Raw genomic sequence first — 22323 nt, forward strand, 5'->3', positions numbered from 1 at the left:
ATTCTTAAAGACAAAGTAGAATTTACCAATCTTTGTTAACAACATGTTGATTTTGAAAACATCCTAAAACTCCCTCAAAAATAGACATCCCAAAATATCTAATGAATAAATTCAAATGGATGCTAATGTTAATGATGATGGTGATGACAGTAATATTAACAAAAGCAGCAGCGTTTAATACCTACTGAGCACTTATCATGGGCTAGGATCTGCTCTGTAAAACCTTGACACACAGTAATTCACTTAATCTCCACACCAACCTTGTAAAGAAAACAATATTATTATTCCCATTTCACAAATTAGGAAACTGAAACTCAGAGGTGTTAAATAGGTTGTCCCTGGTCCAACAATTAATAAAAGTCAAACCAGGGCAAAAATCCATGTCTGACTCTAGAATACTAGAAAGAATTTTCTTTGAGAGTAGAGGAAATGATTTGCACATTTGTGAAATCCTCTCCAAGGGGAATGTGAGCACCATGAGGCTATATCTAAAGATCACAAGGTTTTCAAGATTGCAACATCCTCACTACACTCCAATAATTTATGAGAATTTCTTTCTAAAAGTTATCAAGTGCTACTTCATTCCAAGACATGGTTCAATGTAAGTTAAATGGCTGAAAGTAATCTGCTTCATGAGATAGGATTTTCTTCAAAAGTTGCCAAACATTAGAGAAAATGAACCAGCTTTCATGGACCAGTTTAGTCATCCCAAAGCAAATTCTTAAAATGGTATTTTATAGCACATGTTTTAATTATTCAAAATGGATTTTTTTTCCCTAATTTCCCTGTAAAATTCTTTTTTTGCCCTCAAAATAAACATCAAAAATTCAGCCCAGGAGTAGATTTCTCATAAAGTTAGGAATAACTTACGATATAAGGTAAATCAAAATGGCTTTTCAGCTTTAACTAAAATGGTGATGGTCATGACTGCTGTAATAAAAATGACAGAAAAAAATCTAAAATTGTCAAAATATAATTGATGAAGAAAACAAATGTAAAATTATGGCATATTTCACTCTGGCCACCAAAGACTCATCATGAAACCACAGCCCTATAATGCCCCAGAATGAATTCTTTAAATTAAAATACTTCATGCAGAACAGAAATTAAACAATGAATCAAAGAACAATGCTGTACAGGGGTATACTTATAAATATACCTAGCAAAGAGGAAACAATTACATTTTTCCATGTAAAAACCAACTCAACTGTAATGTTTTATAGAAGGCTGAGTAGGTACCTTTCCTATTGCTTCAAACTTGGAAGTTCATTTCCTGTAACTCACTTAGGGTTCACAGTGACTAGGGAGAATGAAATTAGCCACACTGAACTGGCTGGTTTTCTTCCTTCTACAAAACCAGCTCCTCCGCACAACTGCACAACTGACTTTCATTATAAACTTCATTCAGCCCAATTGAAATGCCACTCTGCATTTTATTTTAAATGCTTTATGTGACCAGCTGGTTTTATTAAACTATTGACCAGAAGTGGTACGAGAGCATTCTTTTTCCATCCAGCATTTATCTTAGTAAACTTAGTTCCATTGGATGTCTTAACTGCTGAGAAGAACGCAAAAGTCAGCAAGCATACAATTGCATTTGGCTACCCTCAGCACATCATTTTATTTCTTCCTGCTCTCTGCTAACTATTGCTCAGCACTTTTGCCTATGAGGGAGGACAAGCAGGTGGTTAAGGAAGTTGTCCTGTCAGCTATATCTTTAATCCCAGTGTTTAAATCTTTGAATAAAAGAAAAATCAATGTGGTAAAGGCAATGTTTGTCAAGGCCACGTAATAAATACACTTACCTTTACAGACTGTTCTCAATGGATTTCCCTTCTTTGCTGAGCTTCAAAGCTACAAAGGGATAAAAATGAAAGTAATGAGTCATCTGAGAGTAAAACACCAACCATTTTCTCTCCATGTCTCTAAGTAGAATTTCCACCTGTGATGTGGTGCTAGCCAAATAAACTATTGATAAAACTAGTGCCTTGTGCCTCCGGCACAAGAGGCCAATAAAAGACATAGTCATTAACTGAAAACAGCAAACACACCTACCCAGAATTGAATCACTTAAATCTGGCTAGATCTACAGTCAAATATTTTGGGGTATGAACTCAACAGAATTCAAACAGCTTATACAATGGAGAGCTGAAAATCAAAATAAACGTTATACAGCACACTCAAATCTGACCAACCATTTTATTTCTTGGTTTCTTTTACTGTCATCTTTCTTACACAATCTATTTCTAGTTCCCTAAAATGTTTTACTTGGGGGATCCTACCTCATTTATATGAAGTGTATGATTCTCCTAGTCAGACTTTATCCCGTGCCTCTAGGAGGACACTCCCCTTTCTTTAGGTAAAGAGAAACACAGAAAACAGAGAAAGCCACACTTCTTACATTTCAAATTAAATCTCATCATGTTAAAGTAAGTACCCTATGACTTAAACATACAGTGCACTGACCATATATAAGTGAAAAGATAAGAGATCTATGAAATTATACTTGTTAAGCAAAATAACAACTTAAGGTTTCAAGAGGCTAATTCTTTAGTGGTCCAGCATTGTTCATATAGTGATTCCATAATCAAAACTAATTGCAATTTGCCTCTTTCTCTCACGCTTGGCTAGGTTCTAACACCTCCTAAAGGTACATCATTGGGAATAGCCAACCACTCCGTGGTTTCCACATTGTTCTTACATTCTTTTAATATCCTAAGTAATTGAGTTACCCCTTAATGGACTATTTCCCTCACATCCCCCTATCCCACCAAAGACCCCACTGTGACTGATTCATGACCATCAAAGAACAAGGCCAACATTGATAGGTTGTGATGTAAACCTTAGCAGGTTAATGCACGATATAAGGCTGCCCCATGGAAGAGCATTAGAAGTTTCTTCTCCTGCTGGGTTATGCGGATTGTAATAAGGTTGGAAGAAGCATAGTTTGGCTTAGACAAAATAGTATAATATTGCATTTTGTAAAATATGAGCGATTTTTGATCTGAAAACATAGATATTGGCCAGCATCCCTTCCCACCACTTCATAAATATCAAAATATTAAGTGTTAGTAATTTTTTTAAGTTGTGTGTGTGTAGCAAATGCAAAAGAAAGGGAGAGACACAATATGAAAAGAATGATAATGTATAAAAGATATGAATCCTCATGGAAAAACTCCAAGACCTCAACAACATAAATAAGAGAAAATTCACACATGGATATATCAAAAAGAAATCACAAACTACCTAAGATAGAAAAAAAAGTTTAAAGTCAACCAGAAAGGAAAAACAAAACATACTCTGCAACTTGTCACTGGCAAAAATAAATGCAAGACAGCAATGGAATAACATGTTCAAAGTGCTAAGGGGGACAAAAAGTAGAAATTCTATAGCCATGCTAAATCAATCATTCAAAACAGAAAAATAAGGACATTTTTCAGGGAAAAATGATCATTTACTGCTCACAGTACTTTACTTGTATTGAAAGAACTACTAAAGAATTTACTTGAATAAGAAGGACTTAGTCACAAAAAGGAGGAACAAAAAAGCAATGATGAGCAAAGAAATTAGCACATGTGATGATAAATCCAATAAATTGAATAATAAATAATAGGTATTGAGTAATAATCAATAAACCTAGTAGAAAAACCAACAATAACTGTCCTGAGCAAATGTTAGAATTTTCAAGTAAGGTGAAAAGGGAGAATGGTGAGACTGACGTTAAAATAGAGTTTTGGCCCCACCTTAATCATATAATGCCTTGTGACAGCCACTCAATCTAATGTCTTCAATTACTACTTTCGCTTATGTTTATATTTGACGAATTTAATCAGTGTCAAAACTCTTTAAAACCTATGAGGTTTGTTCAAGCCAGCCCCAGATCCCATGCTAAGACCCAACAGTTATTCAATAAAACCTTTCTGAATAAACAAGTGCAAGGGCATCCTCCAGTTTCTGTGTACAACTCGGGTACCCAAAGTATGTGGACTAGTATGTATATGTGTGCTAGTTACCTAGTATGAAAGCAGGTCTGGATCAGAAACTTTTATGCCAGTGCCCAAAGTATACATCTCTGTCAAAAACTTGAGAATAGCCACTCCAATTAACCATATATTTTCCATGTTTGTCTTAGCCCAAAAACCCAAGGTCCTAAACATCTTCAGGCCATGAAAACATTTTCACCTGCAGCTCCAGTGCTCATACCACTTCCCACTCCTCTCATGCCCAACTTATCTCCATTTTATTCTAGAGCAGACAGACTCGAACCTTCATATGAGCTCCTGCAAGACATGAATTAAATTTAAATGACTCCAAATGGGTTTGGGCTTCAGTTGCTCCTGAAAGACATAAACATGGAAGAAGAGCAGTATAGGCCAATAACTCAGATTCATCTTGGTGGTTTTTCAGAGAATAGACTCCCAGAAAATCTTTACCAACCCAAAGCCTTTCAATCCATTACATTTTCCCCAGCTCCCTTAAAGAACAGTCTGAATTTAAACAAACATTTTTTCAAGCATAGAAAGGCCCTTTGATTGTGATTCATCTCCTCCCAAATTGAAACCTATCTCTGAGAACCACCCAACTGAATCTTACTTTAGGCAACACTGCCCAGAACTGAGGGCTCTGCCTCCACTATTGCATTCTGCAGATCTCACCAAACTAGACTGCCACATTAAGGGATTGGTTATTGACCTTTAAGTCTTTAACAATTACCCACATACCTAGCTAGGAAAGAAGTCTGCTCACTCAAGAATGAAAACCAAGACTCAAGAATAAAGACACAATAAATTCAGCCCTCGTTTTTCTTTTTATGCTATGTTCAGTGAGCTGTTTCTACAGACAAATTATTGCAACATTCTTTCAAATGATAGCCAATTTTCAACTAAGAGAAGATTTTTAAACATTTTTCTATGTATCAGTGAAAACCAGACAGTTGGGAAACAAAGCCCTGGTTAAGTAACTTGATAAATGAATATTTTAAACATACTGAACTATTTGAGATCTGCATACTGATTTAAACCCTCACAAGAAGAGCAACACAACCCCTACAACATTTCTCAGATATATTCCTCGAAGTTCTATTTCAATTTACATGTATTTCTTACAGAGCATTTTCAGAATTTGTGAAACCCTGATATGTTTAGTGCATAAGAGGATGATCAGAGTAAGTCTGAGTTTTGTTATGCACCTGGAAATTGATCAGTGTTATCAAAATGTATGTGAAAGTCTATCAGACCATACATTTGACAAAGACAAAGACCACATCCATTCTGTTCCTTACTGAATCTACTTCCTCTAGGACAGTGTCTGGCATATAATATACACTCAAGATGATTTGCTTAATAAAGGTATATTATACGTTTGTATTACTATTAAAATTGAAAACAGAATTATTAAGTTGATATTAATTTTTTTATTCTTTTTCCTATCCTCTCAATTTGTACTCTAGGTTTTCATAAAATGAAAAGGTCTCTCTCCATAGAAATCTACACTTCTGTGACCTGAGTCACACACACACACACACACACACACACACACACACACCCCATAGCACAATACATCTTCAACACACCTGTTCATGTGTGTCAAATGCTGTCATATTTACCAGGCATAAGCAAAGTAAATTTAACAAGAAGCATAAGATCTGGAAAATCATTAGGTGACATCTGAGGAACAGAATACCAATCAGCCAATAATTAGCACCTTAAAATTCAGAGAGATAGAGATAAATCAAATTCCATGAAATCTCGGGGAGCATGACCCTGGCTGGGTTGGCGCCCTGGCAATAAGGAGTCCAGTGGCTTTGTCTGACCACCCAGACAGGATGGAAAGTACCATGGCTAGTCTAATCCCAGGGGAGACACTCTGACAATGTGACATTTGCACAGGGATGCCCTAACGTGGCCCCAGAATGTTTTCTCAGAATAGGATGACATTTCAAGTCAAACAGCTCTGCTCCCAACAGCACACACCCTCCCCAAACTCTAATAACCTGAATTTGAGAAAAAGAGGTTCCTCTCAGAGAGAAACTGAGACTGCAGATGCAATGTTAAAATAATCAATTGTTAAGGAAGGTCAAACTGTACAGTCAGTGTTTAACTTTATTCATTATCATTCCATCATCACATAGACCTCAGATAGCCTTAATCTAAAAATCAGTTCTCTTTTGAGCAAAATCCTGTTCCTAGAGCCACATTGGATACTTTTCCATAAATATTGAAACCAGTTTAAAAGTTGTGCTACCAATAAGTGTGGAGAAAGTCTGTCAGCACACTGTATCCTCACCAAAGCCCTGCTGCCTGGAACTGGTCCACATGTGAGTCTGTCCAAGGAAGTGGGCCACCATTGTGACTGCCGCATCCAACATCCAAGGTCACCTTTCTTATATGATTGATTTACTCTAAAGGAAAAAACAGAGAGGTTGGAGAACACCAACTCCCACTCTGGTTTTTACAGTTGCCCAAATGGCTTGTGGAACACGCCCTAAAGTGGAGTCCAAGATGAAGGGCTCAACCTCCAGCCAGCGCTCAGAGTAAAGACTCTCTGTGTGGTTTGAATCTGCTCCTACCCTAAGCCAAGGGTGACGGTTCTGCCGGGGCCCCACTCCACTACAGGATCAGGCAGCAGCCTGTGCTACTCCTAGCTCTTGGTCCAAAGGTTGGATGGCCAGCTACGTCACTGCAGAGAGGGAATCTGGTTGTGCCCTCCTCTGAACTCTCCATCTGGAAGATTCTCTGGCCTCCTTCCCTCTCATTTTTAATCTGACAGACACTGCTGGACAGGGAAACTCAGAGCAGAACAAAGTTCATCTTCCCTTCCCTGCTTCTCGGCTGGCATAATCACAGGGGCAGAACAAGGTTGGCATGTACCAGGGTGCCAAGAATTAAATGAGGGTCCCCAATCACTGGACCACATTAGTCCTGCCTTCCAAAGTCTTAATTAGGCCTCCTCTACCTGGCACTTCCACTTGCCTTGAAATCCGGAAAGGTGGCTTGGTAAGGTGCCATGTTCACAGCAAGTATTCAACAATATATGGGTTGAGAATGGTGGTCACAAATGCCTGCTGGCTCATAGTTTTGCAACAATAGTCCATTTTGAGGTCTAGCCTGGCGGGCAAGATTTCTGTTCCCCTTCCTAATGCAGACATTTCTAGTAGCATTATTCAGAGTGATATTCAGCCACCAGCTCCATTTGGAAGCAAAGTGATCTTAACAAACATTGGCAGACTTGACAGACAGGCTGTTGAGCAAGGGGATGAAAACAAAGGACAAAAAGAGAAAAAGAGAGAGGGTTGAGAGCAAAGGAAAGAGGAAAATGAATACTGCAAAGAGAAATGAGTGAGATTATTGGACTAGGGCCTCCCTGGTGGTACAGGGGTTAAAGAAACAGCACTATCAAGCTATTGCCAGACACTGCAGCATGAGTTCGAACCCGGCCAGGGAGCTAACTCACATGGGTTAGCTGATCTCTCCTGTCTCGCCCACTGCTCCCCTCTGCAGTGCAGTGTATTTCAGTAGATCTGCCTGTTCTGCTCCCCACTCTGTCTCTGGTGAATACTCTCACTACCCCCCTAACCACACACCTCTGGCCTACACCCCAGTTTTGTATACATAAATAAATAAATCCTTAAAAAAGAGAGAGAGATATTACAGGACTAGCTATCTCAGTCTTACAACTCTGAAATGGGCTGTAAATATAACAACAGACTTGGGGGTGGAAATATGTGGATGGGAGTCACAGAAAAAGGACAGAGCATTATCTTTTGGGAATTTTGATCCTGGAGCAGACTCAGAGATAGCAATGGGAAAAATTAGACAGTAAATAACATTTGAGAGGTTTCAAAAGACAATAAGCCTTGGGCCTCCCCTGGTGGCACAGCGGTTGAGCGCTGGGCTGCCTCTGCAGCACTGGTTCATTCCCCGGCTGCCAGCGAGGGTCCCATAAAAAAAAAAAGACAATAAGCCTTAATTTTGCCCTGTTTTGTACCTCTTGAACTACAGTAACACACCAAAATTTGCTATTTTTCTAAGAGGACACTGACAGATACAAGGGAAACTCGGAATACATTTTTCCCTCTGCATTCATTATCTCTGGCCCTTATCCACAGGCCTATTGCAGACAAAATTGGATTTTGGATCACTGGTACTGAGGCACTGCAATTAATTAACAATAGAAACATAATATTTATATCCAGTCCTAACAACATCTGACATTTAAACTATTCTGCCAGTCGGATAAACTCCATTCGACAAATTTTCATTTTAATGAACATGACAAGCCACAGTGTACATGATAGGCCAAGAAGCAGAACAGAGTTGATCTCTTGGCATGTGCTTTCAAGGGCTGGCCATGCTGCAGGAGAAACAAGCTGGGGCACTGTAAGAATAACAAAAAGACCAGATCCCCAGTTCCACCCAGACAGAACAAGGACACATGCCCCAACAAAGATCCTAGTACGAAACTGTCCTCATTTCCTGTGTAAGCTCAAAGATAAATACCTACTGCCCCTTTATGATCCAGTGGATAATGTTTCTATCTTTGGGCTGCTGACATTTTCTTTAGGGTACTAAAATCCCTTAGTCCTTCCTAATTAAAAAGTGATAAACGTTTTGCAAGGCATCCAATAATGTGAAAAGTACACAAGAGTTGGAACTGATGCAACTTTTCCAGTTGGCATAAGACTGGCCTTCCGTGTTTTTGCCAGATGGTATATTTCAGTAAGTCCCCAATCCCTGACTCAAGTGAGGGGCATTGTCAATATGAAGCTGAAGCACAGACTGTCTTTAAATGCTATCTTATTTTGCATTATACTAACACTAAAGACCTAACATTTTTTTTCTTCCTGAAACTTTCACAGCTAAGAAGTTTTCTTTTTTCTGTGACTCATTATTTGAGCCAAAAGAAAATGACAGATATGAGGGGGGAAATTCCATCCCTCTAAGAACCGTGTAAATGTGCTGGAAACCATTATTAGTGGCCAATTCTCCCTGCCTGACTTCCTGTCACTCTTTTATGGGTTACTGATCTAAAGGGCACTGGGTGAGAGAATGTGAATTTATCCAAACCCATCTTCACTACCCCCAAAACTGGGATACACAGGAGAGAGATGAAGATAAAAATAGAGAGGCAGATAGAAAGCAGCTTAATATATCTGGGAAACAAAAAATAGTCATAGGAGCCCCACTAATTGGGAGGTGCATACAGTTCTAGTTCACATATCTAACACACTTTTTATCCTCTGTTTGACATCAATTTTTAAAAATTGAAGGAAAGTTCCACTTTAAAAGTAAGACTTCTTTGGGAATATGGTTTTGGTTCATGGGTTCCACACTCAGCAACTGAAATATCCACCTTTGTGGTGATTTGTCTGAAAGCTGTGCCTCTGAATATTCCATGTTACTTGTAGATACAGTCATGATTCTAGAACACTATGTCCTGAAAGCATGACAGCATTTCACCAGTATGAACAAATTTAGAATCTACAACATCGCAGACAAATCAACAACATGTATATACAAAGTGTGGGTGGACATGAAACAAATACACAACAACATGTATAAACAACATGTATATACAAAGTGTGGATGGACATGAAACAAACACGCATAAAGCTATAACAGTCACATGTTTGAGGGCTTTACATACATTCCTTCACAATACCCAGAAAGGAAAAGGGCATACACAACTAACCGACGACCCAAAGAGGTGAGGTGCAAGGTCACAGGCAGACAAGTGGCAGAGTTGCAGGGCAAATTCAAGCCTCCAGAGCCTGTGCTGTGGTACATGACAGTGGCATATGATGGCATCCATCCACAAGGGAGGCAGCATGAAGGAATTGATTTCTTTTGGCAATAGTGAAAATATCTTTAAAATATCAGGTATAAAACATTTTCAGCCCACCAGATGCTTATTTAATTTTGAAAAATCAATTTTTATAAAGCTTTGAGAAGCAGTGTCATGTTTGTTAATGTTTTGTATATTCTTGGAAAAATAGAGGTCTTATAGAAAAAAGATGCATTTCTTAAAGTCAGTAAGAAAAACAAGACCCTAACCAGATGTTTAACAAAGCACAAATGAAAAGAATTTGTAATTTTAACATGCCTTTGCGGGAGGCTTGTCCTAAAATGGTCACATCAAATTCAGAACACAAAAGACTTAGTATGCTTATTGTTGTAAACAAAGGCATTTGGTTAAATGAAAGGTCCATCAAAGCTTAATAACCAAATTCAAGTGAACACAAAGTAAAGGGTTATATACTTTCTGCGGTTTCAGTAATAGCTAATCTAATAACGGTAAATGGAGGGTTATTGTTGATTCCTTTGCCTCTGTTTCATAAATTAGATAAAGCAACCTGGCAGTTACAGTACTTCAGAGTTTTATTCGACTAAGTGATTTTAAAGCTATCTCAAAATATAACAAAGTCATGACTTGAATGACTACTGAATTGTACCTTGCTTTCCATGGTGGTGTTAGTACTTCTGACTAGTATGAAGTAAAAAGCTTTTTGTAAACTAAAACTATTCTATGAAGCTACATTTATTTCTACAGTACCAACCACTTAGAAGGCAAAGTGTCATTGCTATAGTATTAGCTGATATTTCATTTCATCAGGGTCAACCCTGTAAAATATTAACTATAAAAGCAGTCAAGTGTTATTTATTTCTTCTGATCCAAAACTCAGGAACAGTAGAATATTTCTGGTTAATGATTTTTTTTTCATGGCACATTTCCAATTTTCTACTGCAGTTTACTGATCTAGAATGCTAAGACAGTTTTCTTCCTTGGCTAAAAAACACACAAAGCCTGTGCCCAAGACCCAGGGGGATACATCTCAAAGACAATGGTGGTAGCATCTCGTCAGGCAGTTGAAGAGCAGTGACATGAACCAAAGGCATTTTTCTTACTGAAAGAATGTTGTCGAGTGTCGCTCAGACTTTCTGATGACTGGAAACACTTCCCTAGCCTTTGCACTTGGAGACAAGGCTCGACACCTGCGGTTCTGAGAGCCAATGAGTTGTCCTTCACAGAAGCAGCCTTTTTCCCCTGCATTTTCCCCTGTGCCCTGATACGGCAACTTTCAATTACCCTGATAGCTCAGGAAGAAAAATATCCTTCTCTCCATATTTCATTCACATAATAAGAATCTGCAAGCTGTTCTGTATGACAGATGAGAACTGTGAGTTGAAGCAACTTGTTCCGCCTGTCAGCCTCCAAGAACCCACAGCAATGAGATACAATCGTGATGACATTACTAGAGAAGAAGTGGGTCAAATACATGGTCACTTTAAAACAGAATGTCAACTGTTCTTTCTACTTCAGTAATTTGATGCAGTTGTACCCCACCCCCCGGGGGGTGCAAAACAGAAGAAAATACACAATCGCTACTGTTAGCAAAAATACATAAACACAAACACAAAGATTGTGAAAGTCATTATTCCCTTAAGCCTTTAAATGATTTTGCAGCCTCTGACCAGTCAACCAAAGTTTATTAAACATCTATGATAAGCCAAACGCTAACTAGGTAGATTGTTGAAAACAGACACAGTTCCTGCCTCATAAGAGCTTACAGTATAGGGTAAAGGATAAACATTTAGCACAGCAATTGAAATTATGTAATAAAGCAGCAAGTGAAGTAAAAGTACTAAGGGGGCGGGTAGGGTTAAGATGAGGACTAATCAAATCTAATGTGTAAGAATAAGTTTCCCTGTGCAAAAGACAATTAGGATTAGACTTCAAGTTGAATTAGCAGTCAGGAAAGAGGTGAGAAGGAAAAGTACTAAGCACAGGGACTTTCTCTTCAATGTTTCTTTTTGAAGAAACTAAGTCCTCAAGATGCAATGGAATGCATGGTAGAGAAAATAAAGCCATGTATTCTACCACTGAGAGTTATTGTCTTTTCCTTTTTTTTTTTTAAAGATTTATTTATTCATTTATACAAGCACTGGGTACAGTCAGAAGCACGGGAGGGTGAAAGAATTCACCGGAGCCAGAGCGGGGAACAGAACAGACAGACTGACGAAATACATTGCTGAGGGGAGCAGCAGGAGGCAGGAGAGGTCTGCGCGCCATGTGGACCCTCCCTGGCGGCCGGGGATCGATCCGGAGCTACAGAGACTGCGGGCAGCTTCGCAGCCCAGCGCTCAACTGCTGCGCCACCAGGGGAGGCCTGTCTTTTCCTTATTTTAATCCATAGTTTAAAAATTAATTTTAAAAAATTTTTGTAAAAGGATTAGTATGTCTCAGTCCTAACTTGCCACATAAGGGCAAAAGTTAATCATACTCACATCTTCTTGCTGATCTAAATATTAAGGTAGATTTTACTTTTAAAAAAAAATCTAATTTATCTCAACTGTACTGGTTAAAACCCTTGGGTTATTTTTAAAAACATATTTTGACAGCAGTAAAACTTGCATAAATTTGTTCAGGGTATAAGTAGATGAAAATTAACACAAGCAGTTGGTAAATGTGACTTGCAAAAAAAGACTACCAACTACGTGCCACAATGGTGGAAATTAAGAAAAAAAAAATGTTCTCATCTCTAATAGTTGGTCATGAAAATGCTGATTTGCTCTTGCAAAAATTTGTTTTGGATCATCATTTAGCTCTCTTAGAAAATACATAAGTGCCTACTCTGAGGGAAGTAGGGACAGAAATGAGATTTGGGGGGGAGTGTGAGGGCTTAAGCAAAATCCCACTTTATACCTTTTTATATTGTTTTGATTTTTTGAACCAGATGAATTTATTACCTACTCCAAAAAAAAGCGTCTATTAAAATTTTTAAATGAGATTATAATATCCACCATCCCATGAATGAGATAGGGGGATGGTGTCATTTCTGGTGTAAGCATAAAATGGTACATTTGAAGAAGGCAATTTGGTGATACATCAAGAACCTTAAAACTGGTATTTTCTCAGACCCACTGATTCAACTTCTGAAAGAAATTTATCTAAGAGAACAACAAAAAATTGTACGCACACAGGTGTTCAGCGCAGAATTGTCATAGCTAAAATTTTGAAGAAATGTACACGTAATAAAAAGAGAATCAGCCGAAAAACGTGTAAAACATTCAAATAGTTGAATGATATGCAGCTATTGAAAATTATACATAAAACATACGCTATAAATAATACTCAGAGATGTTCAAAAATATTCAGTGTGTTTTTTAAATTATTCAATAAGATTTTAGTAAATTTTTTAAGCATCTACCAGGTGCTGGGCCTGAGATGGATGCTGCTTTAAGAGACCAGTTACAAAGCAGTACACACATGGATGATTTCATGTTTTTGTGCATTTATAACTAAAGTAGAAAGATAAACACTAAAATGAAAGCAGTGAGTACTTCTGGATGGTGAGATTATAATGGAGTATACTTTCTGTAATGAATATATATTATTTCTGCAATAAGAAAAAAAAGCATTATTTTTTTTAAATTAGGCTAACAATTCCCAGAATCAAAAATGTATCTAGTCTATTTCTGATTCCTCACCTCTCCCTGACTTCTGAAACACGAATGTGATACTTCAGTCACAAGCACACTGTGACCATTAGGGAAAGGCCAAGGACACTGTAGATACACACTTTTTGATACCTCTGAGCTGCTGAACTGAAGCCACTGTCACCCACATATTTCTAGATTTCTTGTTATGTTGGAGAAATAATTCTCTCTTTTTAAGCCACCATAATTCCAGTTTTTTGTCACTTGCAACTAAAAGTATTCTAAGCTTACACAGTAATCTACTAAATAATACAGGATATATTAAGGTTGGCACAGGCAACCCAACATATTTCCCTGATGAAACATTTTCATCAAGTAAAATTCAAAGATCTGTTAATCCCCCACCATCTCTGGCTCCATAGTCTCTTCACAAAGCCAAGGAGAAGCTGTTAGGTGTACAGGGGAGCACTGCCTGAGTAAAGAAAAGTGAGCTAGCTACTCCTACAGCCTACGACATGTCCCAGCATTTTCATTTCAGGAGTTTTTAAAATTCTTTAAAAAGAATCATGGATGGGATCGTGCATATATGCATATTCTTCATTAATACACATCACAAAAAGAAATGGGAGAAACCAAATGCTCAACAATTGGGATAATTTAAAAAATAATTGTATGTTCTAATAGTGGAGAAATTTGCAGCATTAATAACATGGAAAAAATATAATATTGTCTAAAAAAATTTCAAAAATGATAAATGTTAAAGTGAAAAAAAATTACATGCAAAAATACACACAATACACTGATAAGTGAAAAATAGGTAACAAAACTACAGGCAAAGTGTAATCCCAATTTACAAAAGTGACAGAAGAAACAAATGTACACATGCAATTAAAAGGATGGAAAGGATATACACTGAAATCGTGCTATCATGAGGGGTGTGAGTAGCAATATTATTTTATTTTTAAGCATTTCTGTAATTTCTTAAAATCTTCTAAAATGAACTTGTCTTCTTAGGCAATTGGTAAGAAAATTATAGGTTTTTTTTTAAAATCACACATTCTTGCAAAATAGTCTATGCCCTCTGACCAAAATGTTGGCCTCATAGACACCAACTGTGTCTAATATCTGCCTACAGATCCAATGGAATTAACAAGAAACAATTTATTTTTGTGTTTTAAAAATAGTCTGATGCCAACAGCTGTGAGCTATGCTACAGAAAAAGATAAAGAAATTTTATGTTTCCAAGTAAATTTGCATTTTATAAATGCAGTGTGCTTTCTTTAATTTCATAAATAGTTTTGATGCTACCAAATTGAGAAAAATATTGATGCTTCCTTTAAAAATCTATTGAATATTGAAATGTCTCCCTTATATGAAGTGGCATGATATTTGCAACAATGAAAATGAATGTTAATTTTCTGTCATTGATAAAAAGCAAGTTCATTTATGTACTTGTCTTGATCCACTAGACGTCATTATACAGAAAGAGTGGCTATCAAGCAGATTTGACCCTTATATCACCTAATAGAACTCAAGCTCTTAAGTCTGACAATCAGGGTTCATACTCCAGTTCCACCATTTTCCAGCTGGATGACCTTGAATACTTACTTAATTTCACTGAGTTTTAGTTTTCTTATCTGAAAACAGGTATAATAAGAGCACCTACCATAGAGTTGCTATGAGGATGAAATGAGAGAATTCACACAAAGGTCTTAGCTTAATGCCTAATCCATCATAATCTAATAAAAAGTAAGGTCTCTTCTAACATGGTTTCAATTCATATGTGGAGATATATCATGGACCTGGAACATCACATTCTAAAAAGGCCCCAGCATCCTGGTTTAAGAACCCATCTAAAAAAATAAACAAGTCATAGGATATAATGTACAACATGGTAACTATGATTAAAAATGATGTATTGTATATTTGGAAGTTGCTTAAAGAGTAGATCCTAAAAGTTCTCATCACAAGAAAAAAATTGTAACTATGCGTAGTGATGGCGGTTAACCAGATTTATTATGCTAATCATATCACAAATTATATAACAAACCACTATGTTATACACCTGAAACTAATGAAATTTTTAAGTTCATTATATCTCAATTTAAAAAAATCATATCAGGGGGCCTCCCCTGGTGGCGCAGCAGTTGAGCGCTGGGCTGCGAAGCTGCCCGCAGCCTCTGCAGGGCCGGTTCGATCCCCGGCCACCAGGGGAGGGTTCCACATGGCGCGCAGACCTCTCCTGTTGCACCTACTGCTCCCCTCAGCAGTATATTCCGTCAGTCAGCCTGTTCTGTTCCCCACCCTGGCTCTGGTGAATTCTCTCACCCTTCCACACTTCTGACTGTACCCAGTGCTTGTATAAATAAAAATAAATAAATCTTTTAAAAAAATAAACAATTAAAAAAATTTAAAAATCATATTGGTCACAAATACTTAACTTAGTTAACTTTTAAACATATATTTGACATCATTTAATATTCCCTTTTATAAGTGAGCTGCTTAAGGAAAACACTGGGTCTTTTAACTATGGAAAAATGTCCTTCAGTAACTATAAGTGCAAGTAACTACCTTCATTAACCTTGTCCTATCTAGTTCTTTACAAAAAGAGCCCCTTTATTCAAGATGCTATGACTAATAATAAAAGTGAAGTTAAAATAATCACTAACATGTATTTGGTGCTAACTATATAATGACAAATTTCATCTCACTTAATCCTCACAATTACTTCATTTAATTTCCTCACAATTAACCAGTGAAGTGGGTCCTTATTCTCCCCATTTGTCAGTTGAGGAAACTGAGGCACAAAGAGACAGAAAAGTACTGAGTCATGATATAAACCCACAACAATAACAATAATAAAGCACCATCATTAAATCCCTGTAGTATGCCAAAAATATCACACTAGATGCTTTCCAAATTATCATCTTATGTCTATGACAACCTTGTAATCCACTTAATGCAGGAGAAAACTCAGCACTTAAGTAAATAAACTAATGTGAGACAAGATTTATATGACCTAAAGTCAATCATACCACACAATCACCCTTTTACAGAGGGGTAGAGGGAAGGACCCACTGGATCCCAGAGCTCTGTACCCAGGTTTACAGGATATTGGAGAAACAGGACTTGAGAATTATCAGATCCAAGTCTCTCACTATTCAGATGTGGAAGACAGACCTAGAAGATAAGACTTGCATAAGGCAGTGAGAGAGCCATATCTAAACCCAAGTCTCCTGACTCCCAACACTATGTTATCAAGTTCCATGATGAGACCCATTCACAGTGAGCCAGCCAGCTCAGCCTCTTTATTTTTTTTTTTAAGATTTATTCATTCATGCATACAAGAACCAGGGTACAGGCCAGATGCGTGGGAGGGTGAGAGATACCATAAAGGTATCTCCCCAGGCCAGAAAGAAGCCCCCCCACCCAACCACCCCTTGCCTGAGCCACCAGGGGAGTCTCTCCAGCACTTTATTTATTTTTTTTTTTAAAGATTTATTTGTACAAGCACTGGGTACAGTCAGAAGCGTGGGAGAGTGAGAGAATTCACCAGAGCCAGAGCAGGGAACAGAACAGGCAGACTGAGGAAACACACTGCTGAGGGGAGCAGTGGATGCAGCAGGAGAGGTCTGTGCGCATGTGGGACCCTTGCCTGGTGGCCAGGGATCGAACCGGCATTGCAGAGGCCACGGGCAGCCTCGCAGCCCAGCGCTCAACCACTGCGCCACCAGAGGAGGCCCCCTCAGGCACTTTAAAAGCAGGAAAGGAACACCAGACAGATGCAGAGTGATGATGCCAGCCTGTAGACTATCCCCCTGCTCCTCCTGATCCCAGAGACTGCTATCCACAATCCCTAAAATACTGAGAACTGGGAAAGATGCAGAAACTTGGGGAGAACCCAGAGTAAAGACAGGAGGCATGCACTGCCCCTTCAGGATATACCTAGTGTCAATTTCTAGTGATTCTACTGAAACAGAATTGGAGTTAAGTGAAGAAGCAGGACTGGCTCAGGCACATGTGGGTCTCTTTCATTAACATAAAACACAAGGCCCAAGTCTTTGAGAATATGATCTAAGTCAAAAGTTCCCTGAATCTTTTCTCACTAAATGCATATCATTCCTAGTTTATGCACAGGATAAAAATAATTAATTTATCTCAGAGAAATTTTATAAAAATAGAGTTTTGAAGGTATTGAATTAAAATTCATTCAGTATTATGTAATCCTGAATTATATCAGTTGTTTACTCTGCTTTGATTTCGAAGCTTTCCTTTGATGACAAATATTAATATTTATCATTTTTCTAATGTTGGACTAATGAGAATCTTAAGTGTTTATGAGACAGCATTTAAATATTACAGTACAGTGGATGTGTTTATTTTCTGATTTATATTCCTCTCTCTTTTACATAAACCAACACTTATTTTTTTGTGCTGAATGCTGGGTTATTTTTCAACATTTTCAGTAAACTGTAAACTGTATATGGCCAAAACTGATGATCTCTACAGTTATTTGATAACCAAAAGGAAATGACAACCCACCAACCCGTTGGACTATGGGAAAGATATAACTCTAACTTTCAAAGTGAAAACTAACATACTCGCATAACTACTAGGCAGTAATAGCAGACAGAGCAACACTCCAGGTTTAATAACACAGGTCACAGGTAACATTTTAAGTGCTGACTACATATCAGGTGCTGCATGGGGCATGCTTCGCATCTGCTATCAAAACTAATCCAACTAATCCTCATAACATCTCTAAGAGCTGAATAGTAATTTCATCTTCATTTTACAAAAAAAAGTGAGGGCCTCCCTGGTGGCACAGGAGGTTGAGCACTGCACTGCAGAAGCTGCAGACAGCTTCTGCAGTGCAGGTTCAATCCCAGCCAGCCAGCGAGAATCCCACATGGCGCAGCAGACCTTTCCTGTCTCGCCCACAGCTCGCCTCAGCAGTATATTTCGTCAGTCTGCCTGTTCTGTTCCCCACTCTGTCTCTGGTGAATCCTCTCACCCTCCTGAGCATCTGGCCTGTACTCCAGCTCCTGTATAAATAAAATAAATCTTTAAAAAAAAAAGTGAAATGCACAGAGGTTGAGCATTACACTCAAGATCCCACAGCTAATCTTCACAAAGCCAGAATTCAGTACTCAGAGCCAAATGGCAGGCTCTTTTCTATACTAGTCCCTTCTTAACACAACAACATTTGGAAATTCCTGGTATCAGTACAGTAGAAATGACCCATTGGCATGGAGCAGTAGCCTTCAGGTCAACCTAGACTTTCAAATCTTGATAGCAATGATGAGACATAGTTTATTCTGTCTACATAGCTCATACATTGTTCTATGCATGCAAATAGAACCAAAAAGTTCCCTGACCTCAGGAGTAAATTTTCTGAAAAAGGAAATGGATAACACTAATACAATAAACAAGGCATTGTCTCTGATAAGGGAAGAAAATGTGAGGCTATACAAGTTCAGAGGAATGGAAGAGATGTTAAGGTCTTTGATTCCTATAGATTTCACTTACACTCCCTATACAATCAAGACTTGGCTAATCATAGAAGTAATGCAGGATTAGTGTGCAGAAGTATTATGGCCCAGTGAGAAATGCAATCCGAATTCTAATTTAGGGACATGACATGAACCACTTACCCTAGGTGGTGCTAGGGATACAGCAGTGAGAAAAATAGCCATTGTTCCTGCCATCACAGCTTACAGTTACAGTCTGGAGGGAAGAGAGACACTGATCAAAAGTCAGAGGTGAAATAAAAACTATTTTTAAAAAGTATAAGAAGTCGAGGAAGCAAAAGCTACATGACCTAACCTACAGGGAACTAGATGGATCCAATAAGCTTCCTTCAAGCTCTTAAAAATCCTTTCAGTCGATGATTCCAGCGTATAAAAATTGTACGTTATTTCTTCCTCTACCAATCAATAGATCCAAACTGTTCTTCCTTCCTGGATCCCTTTTATTCCGTTCCTCCACATTTCTACAACTTGGGCTTTGTTCTTGATACTGCCACGTGACAAAGGGTCAACTAGGGAGGGATATGGGCCTGATGACCAAGGTGGCTGAAGTGGGTTTAGCAAACACTCTAAGTAGAGCCCAGATGAAACAAGTGAAAGGAATTGTTTCCTTTGCTACCATAGAATCAAGTATCCAGAGAGCACACTAACAGGTAACAGAGTGGCGGAAGGAGACTGCAACTAATGTATCATAAGAGAGAAGGAAAACGAAGTCTAGAAGCAGGCTCTCAGTGGAGAAGCTGGTCAGCAGAAGGGAAGACTAGAAGAAACAAAGCTCCAACCAATGTATGAAGATTCAGGAACAGGGCTGTAACCCAGAGGATAAAATCCAAACTCTATACTTTGACCTCAAGGTTCTATGTGACCTGTCTTTACCATTAATGGCCAAATTTATCAGCTTCCAGTCCCTCCCCTCCAATCTCTATGATCAAGCCACAGACGACTTCTTTTAACCTTTTAAAAGTGTCAGCTCTTTCCCACCTCAACATCTTGGTACAAGCTGTTCCTTCTGCCTGGCAGCTCTGCATCCGGCTGCCTCCCTCCATTCTTTACTTGAATCTCAATTCAAATTTCAGCTCCCCATCTCTGGTTGCCCTATCTTAATAAATAGGGTACCCAGCCCCTTTCATTGTCACAGTACTTTATACTCTTCCTTCCCAGTAACTGGGATTCTATAATTACACTTGTTTACCTGTATAATGTCCATCTCTTCCACTGGTCATGATGAGAGCAAGGACTATGCCTGCCTTGTTCCAATATATATCCACACCTAGCATACTGCCTGACTTATAATAAGTCTCAGTGAATGCTGATTGAGTGACTAAATGGTGAACAAGGGAATGGCTCATATCGAAAAAGAACTGGCAAGAACATAATTGGAGTTTGGGAATGGGTACCAGACAGATCAGAGGTTTTCAAGGCAGGAGCCCAGTGGGACCCAAGAGCTAAAGGATAAGCAAGTTTCAGCATTGAGTCAGATTTGCTCCTGGACCTGTTTCCAGGTTGTCTGTCATTCCCCTCTCTATTGATCTGCTTACTTTAACTGCAAGAAATTGCCTGTTCAGATCCCTGCCCCACTCTCTACTTACCTGCCCTGGACTTAGTGGAGTTATGAGCTACTCCTGCTACACAAATAGAGTCTACTGTCAAGAGCTCACAAACCAGGATAAACCCAAGTAACAAAAGATGCATATGCAGACCTCTCAAATTCAGTGATTAGAATTCATAATCAGGAGAGTAGCAAATAATGCCATAGGGTTTATACATACAATCTTATTCATTCCTCATAATACCCATAGGTAGTTACCATTATAATCCCCATTTTAAAGATGATGAAACTGACACTTACCTAAGAAACTTGTCCATGTTCATATACACAATACTAGGAAAGCCACATACTTTAGGTATATGGTTCCGGATCTCTGATCTCAAACATAATACAAATGTATTGCATTATGAAATAGAATAATGATAATATTAAACCCTGAGAAATTACTATATGAGTGGTCTATACTAATATTTTATTATTTTAATAATATTTATATTTATTATTTAATTCATATGAGGTAGGGACTACTATGTCCATCTCACAGAGAAAAATAAAATGCTGCTAAGCTAAACAACTTGCTCAAGATCACCCTCAGTCTGTAATAGTGATATATGTATTTAGGAATTCTAAACAGCACTACTCATTCATTACATTAAGGCAATGGCAACATAGTAGAAACCATTAAGATCTTGAATCTGGCCTCCAGGATCAGTAGCATCTACATCACCTGGGAGCTTGTTAGAAATGCAGACGCTTCTGGCCTCACCAGGACTCGTGCATATAGTTCCAGCCAGCCCCCACATTTAGGAGTTGGACCCAGCTGTTCCATCTGCACTAGGAAGTTAAACACAGTTAATTCCTCTTGGCCTGTTGCCTCTTAGAAGCTCAAGAGACCTAGAGGAAGCCTTAGCTTAGAGGAAGCTTTCTGTCCTGCTCAGAAGAGCCAAAAGAGGGACTTAGTTGCAGATTTATGTGACTTTTGAAGCTTCTGGTATTGCTTTCACCCCCATCAGCCAGCAGCCCAACAACTGGGAGTTCAAACTGCAGCGGTCACCAGTTGTTTTTGTATCCCCAGTGGCATTCCCCCTTCAGAAGTAGTAATTAATCATGGCCTCTCTGTGTATGGCCATGTCATGCAAGCTGTGCTCAGTCCAACCCTGGAGGGCACCATTCACATACATATTTGTAAAAACAAAAAAACCTTCCCTTCCCCTCCATCTAACCATCATTTTGATGTTCTACCCCTTCCATACCCTGCATTTGTTTCCCCTCTTTGCTTTTCCCTGCTGTCCTTCAGATCACTTCCTCTTCTTTAACCAGTCAATTTCCTAGGAAAGATTGTGCAGAAATTGCCATGGCTCCAGGGTTGCAATCACCTTATTCTAACAGGCTCCAGTTCCTCCCCCTGCCTGTGAGTTCCAAGCACATACATAAACTCCCATATCTAGGCATCACTTAAACACCTCCTGCTACAACCTATCAACAATAGGTATGATACTGCAGTTGGTGTGAAGTCTTAACTTGGCAGCAAATTTTTTTTCAAATGAGAAAATATGAGCAGACTTCATCTTACACAAAAAATACAAATTCCGGTTTTTACCACATACCACAAACTTCAGTAATTAGATGACTGCAGACCATATTGCCCTCCAGCCTGTACCCTACTAAAATATGCATGCATTAAACCTCACCAGGTACAGATATAATTCCACATTATCTATGATGGGTTTTTATTCCAATAGCTGTGCATCTGAAAAACTGTAAAATATACTGAATTTTAATGGAAATCTGATTGTTAATAAAAACAGGT

At 38.4% G+C, this 22323-nt stretch overlaps 1 protein-coding gene across 8 annotated transcripts in view; it reads right to left on the minus strand.

Moving 5' to 3' along the window:
• Positions 1-22323, minus strand: part of FHIT (fragile histidine triad diadenosine triphosphatase) — a 1313834-nt gene that overhangs the window by 1284150 nt on the left and 7361 nt on the right. For 7 of the 8 annotated variants that reach the window (XM_054695155.1, XM_054695163.1, XM_054695138.1 and 4 more), the window contains exon 2: positions 1806-1854. The gene's annotated coding sequence lies outside the window, so the exon portion shown is untranslated. Of the gene's footprint in view, positions 1-1805; positions 1855-4266; positions 4285-22323 lie in introns of those variants that run through there. The other variant, XM_054695149.1, reaches the window with a different exon arrangement.

Source organism: Talpa occidentalis, unplaced genomic scaffold (genome assembly GCF_014898055.3).
Source record: "Talpa occidentalis isolate TD23 unplaced genomic scaffold, MPIMG_talOcc4v2.1 talOcc4.10, whole genome shotgun sequence".
Taxonomy (NCBI): Eukaryota; Metazoa; Chordata; class Mammalia; order Eulipotyphla; family Talpidae; genus Talpa; species Talpa occidentalis.